The sequence below is a fragment of the Microcaecilia unicolor genome, chromosome 5 (genome assembly GCF_901765095.1).
Source record: "Microcaecilia unicolor chromosome 5, aMicUni1.1, whole genome shotgun sequence".
NCBI classification, from domain to species: Eukaryota; Metazoa; Chordata; class Amphibia; order Gymnophiona; family Siphonopidae; genus Microcaecilia; species Microcaecilia unicolor.
Genome location: NC_044035.1, coordinates 127,055,716 through 127,068,379, shown reverse-complemented (window position 1 = coordinate 127,068,379; position 12,664 = coordinate 127,055,716).

The following is a 12,664-nucleotide window of genomic DNA, read 5'->3' as shown; positions in this document are numbered from 1 at the left end:
AACTGGGGCATGGTTTTCAGCCGAGGAGAGATGGGCGTCTTTAGTTGATAATCGAAAAAAAAGGCGTTTTTACTGCGATTTTGGGTCACTTTTTTTGGACCCTTTTTTTTCATGAACAAGTCCCAAAAAAGTGCCCCAACTGCCCAGATGACCACTGGAGGGAATCGGGGATGACCTCCCCGGACTCCCCCAGTGGTCACTAACCCCCTCCCACCAAAAAAAAAAAACCCACTTTAAAAACTTTTTTCCCAGCCTGTATGCCAGCCTCAAATGTCGTACCCACCTCCATGACAGCAGAATGTGTTTGATCCTGTCACAGCCTTTCCCTGGGTCAGATGTGGCTCTTGGGTGCAGTACAGGGTCACATCAGCATTGCATTGTGGTGGGTGTAGGGTATTGGGCTCCGTGATTTCATTAGCTTGTGTTACAGTCTCACAATGTTGGTAGTTGGTAGGCTCTTCTCCCATGGTGCTGGTCCCTCTGCCTACTCGGTCAGAGTGTGCCCTGTTGTATTTCCTGTTGTAGTCCATGCGGTAGTGGTCATTTTTGTAAGCCAGTTTTAGTTCCCTTTCCTGTGTTAGCCATGTTTGACAACTTAGTTCTTCCCTTGAATGTGGCTGAATGAGGGCATTGTACAACATTCTGCCAGTTCTGACCTACTGCTCATCTCAGTACCAGGGAGACTCGTTGCCAGTGGGGCACAACCTCTGATCTGCAGTTAACTGTGAGTAAAGGCGGTTATTCCAATAAAGGACGTTTTCATAGAGATTAGTCTTCAGGTGTCAACTGGTATGCCAAGGTTATATAGCAGCAACCAGTCCTAGAGGCCTGCATGTATGCAGGTCCCTGGAGCACTTTTAGTGGGTACTGCAGTGCACTTCAGCCAGGTGGCCCCAGGCCCATCCTCCCCCCCACCTGGAACACTTGTGCTGGTAAATGGGAGGCCTCCAAAACCCACTGTAACCACATGTAGGTGCCCCCTTCACCCCTAAGAGCTATGGCAGTGTTGTACATTTGTGGGTTTTGGGGGAGGGGGCTTGGGTGTTCAGCACCCTTGGTAAGAGAGCTATGCATGTGGGAGCTTTTTCTGAAGTCCACCGCACTGACGTAGGGTGCCAAGTTGGTGTCCTGGCATATCAGGGGGGAGAGTGTACTATGAATCGTGGCCCCTCCCACGACCAAATGGCTCGGATTAGGACGTTTTTGAGCTGGGCGTTTTTAGTTTTCATTATCGCTAAAAAAAACAAACGCCCAGCTCAAAAACGTCCATTTTTTTGAAAATACGGTTTGGCCCGCCCCTTCATGGACACGTTCTCTGAGATAAACGCCCATGGAGATAGGCGTTTCCATTCAATTATGCCCCTCTATGTGCACCCAACACTTGCCAATTTGGAACTACTGCCCGGCTACCGCATGGCCTGAACAGTAATTTTATTTTTTACGTGAGCCCACTACGTACGCTAACCGGGCAGTAATTAGCATTGTATGTGTGATGATGATTACCTCCTGGTTAACGCGTGAGACCTTACCACTAAGTGAATGGGTGGCGGTAAAGTCTCAGGCCCAAAATGGACACAAGCCAATTTTCATTTTGCCGCATGTCCATTTTCAGCCAAAATAAAAGGCTTTTTTTGCAGGTGCACTGAAAAATGGACCTGTGTGCGTCCAATACATGCATCTACACCAGCACAGGCCACTTTTTGGCGCACCTTAGTAAAAGGACCCCACAGAAGACAAAGCCCCCTTTCTTTGGATCTTACAGTCTAGTCAACAGATGGACATTGAAGATGGGTTGATTTAGCGCATCATAGATTCTGCTCGCTACAAGATAAAGCACTGAACAGTTGAAGGGTTTCATATAAGTTCAGAGAAAAGGATGTAAGTTGGACCATTTGCTTCTGCTAGCTGAGGCCAGTTGTGCACAGATATGGCAGGCTCTGTATTTAAAATGTGTCCAAAATATTTGGGGTCCTGTTTACTAAGCCACGTTATAGGTGCGTTAACATTTTTAACATGCGTTAACCATGTTTACACATTAACTGTGTAACCGCCTACAACATCCCTATAGGCACCTACACTGTTAGTGCACATATTAATTGTAGGCACATTAAAAATGCTAACGCGCCTTAGTAAACAGGTCCCATGGTTATGTTCTCTATTTCCCCCACCATTGTTTCAAGCATGACTAGATCACAGTGGAATCTATAATGGAATCTGTTAAAGCATTTAAAAGATAAATTTTTATTAGAGGAAATACAGCCGAACAAAAACAATCCCTGTTAAGGTAGGCAATGACAAGAACAATTCTTACCATTTCTACAGATAAAACTCACTGCAGTACCACAGTACATGCGTACCCTACAGATTTCACCATCTGGCCAGGATGCACATGAACTGCTACAGTAATAGAATTAGTTAAACAAGAAAAGAATGATCATGGAAAGGCAGGTTAAGAATTCACTTATTTTAAATTTCTGCTGCATAAGGTATCATTGTTGGCATCTATCTATCTATCTATCTATCTATCTATCTATCTATCTATCTCCCTTATTCACCTGACCTACTTCTCCAACATAGTATGCTCAAGTTATCAGTGGCATAGAGTCCATTGTAACCTTCAAAATTTCATTAAGATATTTTTTCATACTTTCTAGTAGTGACAATATTGGAGACTTTGGAAAATTTAAAGAACAAAGAATTAATCATCTCTCATAATTCTCCAAGTCCTTCATCATTCTCTGAGTCACAACATTGTCCTTAACAACAGGCTAAGCTGTTTGCTCCTAATTCTTTATTCTCTTATCTTGTTTAATTAAGGTTTTATTTGAGTTTAAGTTTATCAAATCTCTTCAATGTACTATGTTTCAACACTTCTATCGTTGTCCAGACCTCCCTCAGGGTAATATCCCCTACCAGGGTTCCCAACACCCAAAAAATTCAAACCTCTTATATCACCTCCTTCTGAGCCAAGCTTAACTAGAAAATCAGCTACTACACTCAACCACTCAGTCCATGTCATCCCTCCACTCTCCAGTGGAATGTATGTTAGGTCTATCCTATCAAAGGTTTATGGCATTACTTTTTTAATATTGTATTTTATTGTAAGCCACCAAAATCCACACAAGCTTGGTGGTATATCAAATTTTAATAAATTATAATTGTAATTAATTCACCAGTCAGTGTAACTCTACCAACAGAACTTGCTGAAGCAATCACTTCAGAATCCGCAGCTGCTCCCCGCGGCTCCACATTGCCCATATTTCCGAGTCTGGGGTGAGTCTCGCTCAGGCCAGACTGAGCAAGTTTTCCAATGCTGCCAGCAATGGCCCTCCTACACCAAAAGCTCTGGACCACTGGCTATCGGTGCCACAAAGTTCCTCAAGGTCTACTGAACCAAGATCAGGGAAGACACTTTTTCAGGCGAATAAGAGTGCACTTTTCCCTTGTACTTAAACATGATGATCCTGCAGCCTATCTCGACATGACAATCTGAGGAGCTCCTTCTGGCACATCTATTCATTCCACCATCTTGCCCCCACCAGGGCACAAATAATATTACAATGATAGAATGGATCAAGTTAGTGGAGAGGTACATAAGAACATAAGAGTAGCCATACTGGGTCAGACCAATGGTCCATCTAGCCCAGTATCCTGTTTTCCAAACAGTGGCCAAGCCAGGGCACAAGTAACTGGCAGAAACCCAATTAGCAGCAACATTCCATGCTACCAATCCTGGGGCAAGCAGTTGCTTCCCCATGTCTGTCTCAATAGCTATGGAGTTTTCCTCCAGGAATTTGTTCAAACCTTTTTTAAACCCAGAAACGCTAACCACTGTTACCACATCCTCCGGCAAAGAGTTCCAGAGCTGAATTCATTGAGTGCAGGGCCGGCCCAAGGCTAGATGCCGCTTGAGACAGAGTTGACATGCCACTCCTCCCTGGTCTTAGATGCTGCCCCCCCCCCCTTTGCATTTTACTTCATGGTGATGTTTCAAACCCAACAGTGGCAGCAAGTCCCGTACGCTGCCCTGCCGCTGCCGGCACCTGCCTCTTCCCTTTTGTGGCTGCTTGAGCCTCTGACAAAACAGGAAGTTACATCAGAGAGGCGGACGCAATAAAGGGAAGAGGCAGGAGTCAGCGGCGACAGAGCACCATATGGGAATCGCTGCCGCTGCCAGGTTTGGAACATCATCATGAGGTACAATGCTGCAAAGGGGGAGATGCTGCCCCTATGAGGTGCCGCTCCTGATGAGGGCCTAATGGTTGGACCTCCCCTGGTTGAGTGAAAAAATATTTCCTTCTATTTGTTTTAAAAGTATTTCCATGTAATTTCCTTGAGTGTCCCCTATTCTTTGTACTTTTGGAATGAATAAAAAATCAATTTACTTCTACCTGTTCTACACCACTCAGGATTTTGTAGACCTCAATTATATCTCCCCTCATCCATCTCTTTTCCAAGCTGAAGAGCCCTAACCTCTTTAGCCTTTCCTCATATGAGAGGAATTCCATCGCCTTTATCATTTTGGTTGCTCTTCTTGGAACCTTTTTCTAATTCCACTATATCTTTTTTGAGTTACGGTGAACAGAACTGAACACAATACTCCAGGTGCAGTAGTGAATCAAAAAGGCCATAAATTCTGCAGGACACAAAAAAAAAACCCACTGAAATCTTTATGAATAGAAATTGCATAAGTTAAAAAGAAAAGGATAGTGATGTTTATACTACTGTCCACCTGGCCAGAATGAACAGATGCTGAAATGTTAGCAGCAATTAGGGAAGCTAACAAATTAGGTAACACACTAATAATGGATAGTTTCAATTTCTGGAAGTTCTCTAAAGGGCAGCAAACTAGCAAATATCATACAATCAAAAATAGTTTGCCCAAACACTGGTGTTGAAAGACTAAGAATAAAGCATACCACAAAACAAGAAATAGCACAAGAGCTGAAACCTCAAAACCCCAAAACCTCAGGACCCACTAATTTAATTTGGGCTCTGTATAGGGTACAATTTATATCATTGGTTCCATATATGCTCAAAGGCTAAAACATTTTATTAGATCAAAAATTGTAAATATAGAGAAAAAGAACAAGGTTAAAAAGTCTTTAAACATTTCAGAAAAAGCCCATGGTCAAAAACTCCATAAACTAAATAGGTAATCAACAATTGCACAAAAACATGGAATCAAACAATACACAATGTAAAAATCAATTCAGAAAAGAACTTAGCTGCATGGACCATCCACTTTTCTCACAATGGCTTCATTCAGCTAGTTCTATAAACTCTGGACCCAGCATCAACATACGGCATACAAAACTTGTGAATCACCAAGACTTTTTATCACTCCTTTAATCACCTTCTTAGCATAAACCTCTCTTTCCTGACTTCAATCCTGTCACTTTCACACCATGATCCTTAATCTGATTTTGGGTAGGAGATTAGTGAGTGGTAGTGGTTATGTGGATGAGGGCTTCCCGGGTCATAGTCCTTCTGATTTGGGGTATTCAGGTATCACAGAATTAGCCTGTTTTTATTTAGGATTGACAATTTAACTTCTGGATCAGTGGTGCAGTAATCTTAACTCAGATTTTGTCTATGGAGCTGTGCTAGTATGATCCCCCAAATCTGGGGTTTCTGGGTATGGTGGTCTACTTCTAACCCAACAGAACCAAATTTAGGTCTAATGCAATGCTGGCACAGTATCATGGACTACAACTAATCCCAGGAATTTGAATTAACATTACCCCATCTCTTTCCAAGGATTTACATTTCAGGCATTAAAAAAGCATGAGTTAATTTATGAGCATAATTTTAACATATCTTTGTATATTTTTACACACTTTTTGTGAGTTAAAATGTATTGTTAAACTGTGAGTAAAAACGTATACTAAAGTTAGAGAGCTGGAGGGGTTATGGACCTGAAGGAAGTGAAAAAGGAGATGCACTGTGAGGAATATGAGGGAAATGGGTGATTGTAGGGGGATAGATATGACAGACTGGGAAAGTAAGGGAAAGAATATGAGAGACTGGGGAGAGATGAAGCTGCAAACAAAAGAATGTAGAAACATTGAGTGAGAGATGGGGAAGTGAATGGTGGGAAAGAGGAGATGGGGCTAAGAGATACATGAGCAGAACTGCTAAGTTATGTAAGTAAGGGGGGTATTCTAGGCCATTCAGTCAGCTTGGATTCTAGCAAACATATCTTGATGTATTATGAGACCTGCAGCACTGATTTCAATGGATAAAATTAGACGCGATAGGGAATATAACATAAAACAGGGCAGGTCAACAGAAACTGGGAAACTTGACATCCCTGGATTAGATGAAGTGAATGGAGTTACAAGATCAGGGAAAGCTAGAAGAAAAGATGAGAAAAATATTGGACCATGATGGAAAGAGATGATGAGAACTGAGATCAGAAAAATATAGTGAGACAGATGGATAAAGGTGGACAGAGACATGGGAAATAAACAATTAAATAAAATGTCAGGATGGCATGAAAATAGAAATAAGACTAGGAATAGCACAACAGAGAAAAAGAAATTCAGATAACAAAGTTGAAGAAATGTATTTTGGAAGTAATTTTTGAAATCAGAAATATTTGCATTTAAGTATTTATTTTTTGTTACAGTTGTACCCCGTGCTTTCCCACTCATGGCAGGCTCAATGCGGCTTACATATTGTATACAGGTACTTATTTGTACCTGGGGCAATGGAGGGTTAAGTGACTTTCCCAGAGTCACAAGGAGCTGCCTGTGCCTGAAGTGGGAATCAAACTCAGTTCCTCAGGACCAAAGTTCACCACCCTAACCACTAGGCCACTAAATTATTCTCTACTACAGGCACATTCTTTTTCATTAATAAATTTGGCATATTGGTTCTGCTTTGTGATTCTCTATGCCCTTTGATCGCAGGATATAATAGAGTGGAAAAAAGATGGACCTTTTTCCTGGGATCCTTCAGGTTATTTGTGACCTGGATTGCCCACTGTCATAGATAGGATTCTGAGCTGGTTGGGCCTTTGATTTCACTTGGTATGGCACATATTCCCCCTAATTCTATAAAAGTCACTGAAATTGCAAACGCAAATTTGGATGTATGCCCATGTGTAATTTATTTGAATAACAAGCTAATTAGTGCCAATAATTGGCTTTTAACAGGCTATTATTGGCACTAATTAGATTTAATTGAGATGTACGCATATAAATTTAGACGTGGGATCTGCACCTAGATTTACACACAGTCTGAAAAATGGGCCAAAGAAATGGGTGGGTCATGAGTGTAATGGGGGTGTTCCTAAAATGTACTTGCATTGTTATAGAATAATGGGGATCCATGCCTAATTTACAAACATCTATTACAATTATTACTGTTGCAATGTACCAAACGTGCTTCCTGTTCTGTGACAAACACATTAGCCCTGATGATTGTGTCATGATTCAGAAGCACTCAACAAAACTCACAGGCAATCCAGCGTTCTTTGCTGCTATTTGAATGGGTGGATATACATACATCTATATAAATCATTATTGTTGCAACCACATGTGCCCTGGTGATTGTATCATTAGAAAGAACTTTGCAGTGAACGTAGCAATCCCAATTGAGAAGCACTCAACACAAATGTAATCCAGTGTTCTTTACTGATACTTGAATAGGTAGACATACAATCATCTATTTCTAAAATAACTGTATGTTGTAACAGTTATGTTTGAAATAGATGATTGTATGTCTACCTATACAGGTATCAGTAAAGAGAGCTGGATTGCCTGTGAATTGTGCTGGGTGCTTCTGAATCAGTTTTTTTTTTCACGTTCACTGCGTAGTTCTTTTTAATGATACAATCATCAGGGTAGAAGTGATTGTCACAGAATAGTATGATGATTTTAGGTAGTGAAGGGGCGGGACAGACCGTATTTTCGAAAAAGATGGGCGTCCATCTTTTGTTTCGATAATACGGTTGGTGCCGGGCAAATGCATCAGATTTGGGCGGATTTGAGCTGGGCGGTATCGTTTTTCAGCGATAATGGAAACCGAAGGTCCCCAGCTCAAAAATGAACAACTCCAAGGCATTTGGTCATGGGAGGGGCCAGGATTCGTAGTGCACTGGTTCCCTCACATGCCAGGACACCAACCAGGCACCCTAGGGGGCACTTGTAACAATTAAAAAAAAATTAAAATACCACCCAAGTCTATAGCTCCCTTCCCTTGGGTGCTGATCCCCCCAAATCCCACTCCCCACAACTCTACACCATTACCATAGCACTTATGGGTGAAGGGGGCACCTACATGTGGGTACAGTGGGTTTTGGGGGCAGTTTGGAGGGCTGCCATTTACCAGCACAAGTGTAACAGGTAGGGGGTGTGGACCTGGGTCCACCTGCCTAAAGTCCACTGCACCCACTAACAACTGCTCCAGGGACCTGCATACTGCTATGATGGAGCTGGGTATGACATTTGAGACTGGCATACAGGCTGGAAAAAACGTTTTTAAAGTTCGTTTTTTTGGTGGGAGGGGGTTAGTGACCACTGAGGGAGTCAGGGGAGGTCATCCCCGATTCCCTACAGTGGTCATCTGGGCAGTTGGGAACCTTTTGGGGACTTGTTTGTGAAAAAAAGGGTCCAAAAAAAGCGGCCCAAATTCTCGCTTCTGCCGCCCTTCTTTTTTCCATTATCGGCCGAGGGCGCCCATCTCTCCTAGGCCAATAAACACGCCCCAGTCCCGCCTTCACCATGCCTCCAACACGCCCCCGTCAACTTTGTCTGTTCCCGCGACAGACTGCAGTTGGAGGCGCCCAAAATCGGCTTTCGATTATACCGATTTAGGCGTCCATGAGAGAAAGGCGCCCATCTCCCGATTTGGGTCGAAATATGGGTGTCTTTCTCTTTCGAAAATAAGCTGGTGGGCGTCTAAATGGCAGATGACGCTTAATGTGAGCAAGTGCAAAGTGATGCATGTGGGAAAGAGGAACCCGAATTATAGCTACGTCATGCAAGGTTCCATGTTAGGAGTCACGGACCAAGAAAGGGATCTAGGTGTCGTCGTTGACGATACGTTGAAACCTTCTGCTCAGTGTGCTGTTGCGGCTAAGAAAGCAAATAGAATGTTAGGTATTATTAGGAAAGGAATGGTGGAAAACAAAAATGAGGATGTTATAATGCCTTTGTATCTCTCCATGGTGTGACCGCACCTCGAATATTGGGTTCAATTCTGCTCACCGCATCTCAAAAAAGATATAGTGGAATTTGAAAAGGTGCAGAGAAGGGCAACGAAAATGATAAAGGGGATGGGATGACTTCCCTATGAGGAAAGGATAAAGCGGTTAGGGCTTTTCAGCTTGGAGAAAAGATGGTTGAGGGGAGATATGATAGAGGTCTATAAAATAATAAGTGGAGTTGAACGGGTAGATGTGAAGTGTCTGTTTACACTTTCTAAAAATACTACAATTAGGGGGCATGCGATGAAGCTACAATGTAGTAAATTTAAAACAAATCAGAGAAAATCTTTCTTCACTCAACGTGTGATTAAACTCTGGAATTCATTGCCAGAGAATGTGGTAAAGGCGGTTAGCTTAGCGGAGTTTAAAAAAGGTTTGGATGGCTACCTAAAAAAAAAAAACATAGACCATTATTAAATGGACTTGGGGAATCCACTACTTCTGGGATAAGCAGTATAAAATGTTTTGTACGTTTTTGGGAGCTTGCCAGGTATTTGTGATCTGGATTGGCCACTGGTGGAAAAAGGATGCTGGGCTTGATTGGCCTTTGATCTTTCCCAGTATGGCAATACTTATGTACTTATGTATTAAAATTATTATTTTATTGCATGCATGTTTAATTGAAATGTTTTAACTGATATTGATTGTATTATGTTTTTAGATATGATTTGTTTTTATCCTATATAATTTGATTGTGTTTTAGATATGTTTTATTATAAAATGTTATGTGATGTTTGTTTTATTTGTTATGTATTTTTATTTTGCAGTTTTCTTGTGCCCCTGATGCAGCCTGAGGGCGAAACATGGCCATGTCGGGTAACCTTGTAATAAACCACACATATGCAGATGGCATCACTCTTCTCTTTCTGATCTGTTTTTCCTGTGCATGCACATTCACTAACACTACATTTAAGGAACAACAATGTATAGATGAGCTTTACAATTTTGTTTGAAACTGAATGTTAATAAAACTAAGGTACTATGGCTAGGCCTTCAATGAACTTTCTACCAGATATCATGATAACCCTCAGGGACAACACAATTCCAATTGAATTCTCCTTGAGGATTATAGGAGTTGAGTTATTCTTGATTCCACTTTGTCCTTTGAGGTTCATGTTAATTTACTTACTAGAAAAGTAATTGGGATCTGTGCCTTTTGCAAAAATCAGGAAATACTTTTTATTTGACGGTTTCAAAGTAATTATTCAAGTTTTCATTCTCTTGCAGATTGTAATTTGCTGTATGTTGATAAACTGAAAAAATGTCTGCAAATATTATAAAATACAGCAACTTGATTCCTCTGCTACATCTGTTGATTTGATAGGTAACACCGTTTTTCCTGAGGTTACATTGTCTGTCTATGGAGAGAAGAATCATTTTAAATTATGTGCTATGATATTCAGGGTTGCATAAGGATTAGCTCTTATATCTTCTTTATTGACTTTGTTCTTTTTCAAGGAGAACTGTGCATAGAACAACCCAATTCTCCATCACCTTCCTCACAGTAAGTGGTGTTAAATTTAAACAGATCTTTCTTCTCTTTGTTCTCATATCAGGCTGCTAAAATTTGCATTATTTCCCAAGGACATTAGAACTGAGTCACACTATATGATTTTTCAAAAGAGGTTGAAAACATTTCTGTTTTTGTAAATTTAAAGAGATATGATCTCATTTGTTTACTTCTTACTGTTACTTATGTTTTGATCCCCAATAACTGTTTGACTTTTTTGTTGTAATCCACAATGAACCCATATCTGAATATTGTAGAATATAAGAAGCACATTGTATTTTATATGGAATGAAAGAGTGATAGAAATGAACAAAATAGTTGAGAAACTAGAGGTCTAAAAGAAAAGAGATTATCCCCCATTTTTATAAGTCCAACCTCCTTAATGCACATTGGGCTAGATTGTATATATAGTGCCTGAAACTTCCATGAAGAAAAAAATATACCTAGGTGTATTCTCTAAAGTATGCCTAGATTTTATAGAATAGGCTTAAATTAACACATTGTAGATTGAATTACACTGAGCACCTCTGCGCATGATTAAATTTAGTCACGGCAATTTATGCCACATTTACTTGGTGTAAATCCCGATGCCTAAATTAGATGCAGAGTGGGTGTATACTATATCAATGCACATATATTTTTTAAATGCCCACACCCCACCCATGGTCACGCCCCATTTTCAACAATGCAACTTAGAACTTATACACACCACATTACAGAATATGCTTAGTGAGTTCTGTATATAAATCTTAATGTCAATTAGTGCTGATAATTGCTTGATAACATCAAATTGACAGTGCTGATTAGCTAGTTGACCAATTAAGTTACATACACTGTTATAGAATAGACATTGATTTCCATTTGGAAATTAAGATGCAATATATAGAATCCAGCAGATTATGGGAGTAATTCTGTAGGAGCAAAGCTACTGAAGAACTACTATAGCACTATGAGCACTATGCCCAGCCATCCATGTGACTATATGGACCTATATGATATACATAGTCCTACATACTTGGCACTATCCAGCATTAAGAACCTGGTTATAATGTAGAAATTCAGACATTTCCTCTATAAAGACTCTAAGAGATTGTGGAGACAACAAGTCTAACAGAAGAATAACAACTCTTCTTTACTGTACAGAACCTGCTGATAAAGGACAGTGTTATCAGCATTGCCGCAGGTTGTTATCAGAATGGACATCAATGCAGCAAGCTGTTACAAGAATTGTCATCAATGCCGGACACCTGAAGCTACTTGTTTATGTTCTTCAAGAATAGAGCATACATCAGTAATAGAAATAAAGCTCCCAATTTCTCCATAAAAGGCAGCTATTGCCAGGGTTAGCTGGCATGTGCCAACATCACATCCCAAAGGCAAGATCTGCATTGGAACAGACTGACATCTGATGAATATTCTGACATCTGAAGGATTATATCAGGTTGTGTGTGTGCCAAGCATCCTTGCATAGTGCCCTGGGGCTAGAGTGACTCTTTATACTTTAGAGTCTAGTTAGGGATTTATATACTTTTACTTCAAGCTATTTTTGTGATAGAAGTGTCTTTGCCTTTATTCCTGTGTATTCTATGTCATCTGCTGCTACTGTAAATAAATAAGACCCCATTTTTATAATATTTAGGTGTGGAGTTAGTTTCTTTTATTATTTTTGCACAGTAGGCATGGATCTAAGGATAAGGGGTGATACTTCTAACACTTCCCTAACCAATGCCAGCCTGGTTGGGACCCATTTTTGTTATAACTTACACCAATAACACCCCAAAACAGAGTGTATCTGTTTTATGCCTACAATTCTACATTGTGCATCATAAGTTAGCCACAAATTAGATGATTACCTGTAGGTGTGATAATGGCAGATAATGGAAGTGCAAAAACAGAAGCAAAACAGCAGTTAGGTATGAAAATGTACTTAGGCACTATTC